This window comes from Schistocerca nitens, chromosome 9 (assembly GCF_023898315.1).
Source record: "Schistocerca nitens isolate TAMUIC-IGC-003100 chromosome 9, iqSchNite1.1, whole genome shotgun sequence".
Lineage (NCBI taxonomy): Eukaryota > Metazoa > Arthropoda > Insecta > Orthoptera > Acrididae > Schistocerca > Schistocerca nitens.
The window spans coordinates 154,891,042-154,894,844 of NC_064622.1; the positions used below are offsets into that span (position 1 = coordinate 154,891,042).

Genomic DNA, 3,803 nt, shown 5'->3' on the forward strand with positions numbered 1-3,803 from the left:
AGCATGAATATTGCAATTGTCAGAATTTGGAAGTTATTAACCAGCAGTACGCTGTAAGCAACAAGTTATATATTTAAATTATTTTCCTAATGAAAGTAAAACCTACAAGATCATGGAAAAATTCTTGGTGATTACGAAGTTTGTTAACTGCTTGTTACATATGCATTCATCAGTATCTCTGAAATTTGGGGCGTTTTTGAATTTAATCTCGACAGAGATATATTGCTTCCCCCTACTTATACCTCCCGAGGAGATCACGAATGTAAAATTAGAGAGATTCGAGCGCGCACGGAGGCTTCAGACAGTCGTTCTTCCCGCGAACCATACGCGACTGGAACAGGAAAGGGAGTAATGACAGTGGCACGTAAAGTGCCCTCCGCCAAACACCGTTGGGTGGCTTGCGGAGTATAAATGTAGATGTAGATGTAGTGTTGCATGTTCAGGAACTTCACATGTAACTGTGGGTTACAAAAACTAAAAATTGCCGTTTTTTTACTTTTGTCACTTTTCATGCAAATGTGCAGTTTGTTTTAGTAAGAGCGTTAAAATACTGGTTAAATGTTTTACCCTGGATAACAGTGCGGATGCGACAGCCTCAACGCTTTAACGCTGTTACTTATATCAGAATCCCAACTGTGATGTAGACTATTACCACACGGCAGGTGTTACATTCTTTACATTGCTTGGCTGCAACAAATCTTCAAACTGAGCGTTGAAAGTATGCTTTTCCTAACAGCTTCCTGATTATGCGACTTTCTCTATGCAGATGCGTCATCAGATTCAGTAGGCTACTGATACCTACCTCACTGTTAAGTTAATTGTTAATACATGACGTTTAATCAAACCTTCTTGTATTAGCCGTGACGTTTGTTTGACTTGAGGCAATGTGTGGCCAATGAGATGGTGATAACTGGGTACCACCTACACCGCATCGTCTCTCTACCAACAATGCCGTACGACTCTTTCTTTCTTTTCATTTTTCTAATAAGCCGAGCATAAACGTGACGCCAATTATTCGGATAAGTACGGGATCCGCACAGATTCCTGCTTACCTCTGCAGGATTGTAGCTGCAGACTCAACCTACGTGCTATCCAGTTTCAGAAGTGGTCGCATATCTTAACCACGTCGTTTAAGAGAGTTCTAAATATACTCCACACCACAACAAACCGTGCAAAAGGTTACAAACTTTGGTATCCCGTGCCGTCAGATATTAAAACATTAACGAGTCAGAACAGTCTCGAAATTAACAGTTTACCTACACGTTACCTGCAGGAAGCGAATATGAATCTCTGATGTATCAAATACTGACATTTGCCAATTTATGTCTGTATAAATTACCTGTATAGTAATTTTCGTCATTTTTTACTCTTTTCCGTCTTTCCTTAGTTGGTTTAATATTCGTGGAGGTATGTTAATTGAAGCTTGTTTATTACTTATATTTCTGAAGCATCTTGAGTCGCCTGTAATACATCTTTGTATACATACAATAAACGTATTATGTGGTAGTTACAAAATATTGCTATGTTACATTTTGTCGTGTATTTCTCTTGTTTTCTAGTTTAGAATCCACTAATGTATCACACATTTTCTGATGTGAAATTATCGTCCGGTGTTACTTATCATTTCCATCGCTGTTAGTTCATGCGTTTGCTCCTGGAGATGTATTCGATAGTTTCCATGCTCCAGTTAGCCGATTTCCGGCGCTCTTGAACACATATTTGATTCATTGCGTACATCACTTGCACTTTCCATTTTGTGATGAGCGTATGGGTATTTTCGGTGTGTAGTGTTGTCAACTGTCGTTATGTGTTTATCTGTCGTCTTTTGTTTGTGTTGTGTGGGTTTTGATATCTTTCATTTGTTTTGTGAGTGTGTGTGTGTGTGTGTGTGTGTGTGTGTGTGTGTGTGTGTGTGTGTGTCATTCTTTCTTGAATGTGTGTTTTTTTAATTTTTATTTTTAATTTATTTTTATATTTTGACTAAAGTTCAGCCTTGATCACTCATGTATGTTTTAATGATATAGGTAACCGGTTTCGGTTCTTTCTACAAAACCATCATCAGACCCATGGCTCCCTTAGGATGGTACCATCCTAAGGGAGCCATGGGTCTGATGATGGTTTTGTAGAAAGAACCGAAACCGGTTACCTATATCATTAAAACATACATGAGTGATCAAGGCTGAACTTTAGTCAAAATATAACAATTAATTGATCACTGCTTTCCAAAAATGTTTACCAAAATAATTTATTTTTTATTTTTTTAATGGGTATTTGCGTGTATGTCTGTTTTGCTGCGTGTAAATGTGTCATTCTTTCTTGTGTGTGGTTTTGTGTGTGTGTGTGTGTGTGTGTGTGTGTGTGTGTGTGTGTGTGTGTGTTTGTGTGTGTGATAGAGAGAGAGACAGAGAGAGAGTTAGAAGAGGGGGGGGGGAAGAGTATTCATTAATTATTTATTCTGGTTAGATTTCGGATCACTGTTTTTTTATTGTTTTGGTGGCTAGCATGTTCACAGGGTTAATGGTTACATGGATTTGGTCACTGAATAACTTCTTTTCCACTGCAATGGCTCTTTGTATGTGAAAGTTTTCTTGCAACGTCAGGAATTTTTTGTTGTGATTATTCACTCTGGTAACTGTCATGTCACGTTCCGCGTTGGATGGTTCGCGTCCACATGTTATAAGGTGTCCGGCAATGGCAGAATAACTATTTTCGTGAACACCGGCTAAAATATGGACACGAACCATGCAACGTGGAATGAGACATGACAGTTATCAGAGAGAATATACTCTGTCTTCAGGCCACAAGTGGCCCATCGGGACCATCCGACCGCCGTGTCATCCTCAGATGAGGATGTGGATAGGAGGGGCGTGTGGTCAGTACACTGCTTTCCCGGTCGTTACGATGGTTTTCTTTGACCGGAGGCGCTACTATTCGGTCGAGTAGCTTCTCAGTTGGCATCACGAGGCTGAGTGATCTCAAAAACGGCAACAGCGTATGGCGTCCCGGATGGACACCCATCTAAGTGCCGACCACGCCCGACAGCGCTTAACTTCGGTGATCTGACGGGAACCGGTGTATGCACTGCGGCAAGGCCGTTGCCCATCAGAGAGAATAATCACAACAAAAAGCCCCTGACATTGCGCAAAAACTTTCAGGTACAAAGAACCTTTGCAGTGGAGAAGAAGGTACTCAGTGACCAAATCCGTGTAAGCAACAACTCTCTGATAAAGCAACCCTCCAAAACAATAACAAACAGAGATCCGAAAAGTAACCAGAATAAATAATTAATTAATGATCCTCCCGTCTCTCTCTCTCTCTCTCTCTCTCTCTCTCTCTCTCTCACACACACACACACACACACACACAACCACACGACAAATAAAAGGTATCAAAACGCACACAGAAGACATACAAAATACAACAGATCGACACACAACGACAGTTGGCAACACTAAACATAGAAAACACACATACGCCGATCATAAAATGGAAAGTGCAAGTGATGTGTGTGATGTGTTGAGTCAAATCGGGCAACTTGAGCATGGAAACTATCGAATACATCTCTAGGACCACACGCGTGAGCTAACAGCGAAGGAAATCGTAAGTAACACCGAACAATAATTTCACATTATGAAAATTTTGCTGCAAAAGTTGACTCTAACTTTTAAAAAAAATACAAGAGAAAAACACGACCAAATGTAACATAGCAACATGTTGTAACTATCACGTAATACGATTATTATATATATAAAAAGAAACAGGTCACTGAAGATGCTTCACAAATAAAAGAAGCGAAACGCATA

At 40.0% G+C, this 3,803-nt stretch overlaps 1 pseudogene; it reads right to left on the reverse strand.

The window, feature by feature from the left end:
- Nucleotides 1-2,982: 2,982 nt before the first annotated feature.
- On the reverse strand, nt 2,983-3,100 carry LOC126204506 (5S ribosomal RNA; annotated as a pseudogene).
- Between the last annotated feature and the right edge of the window lie 703 nt (nt 3,101-3,803).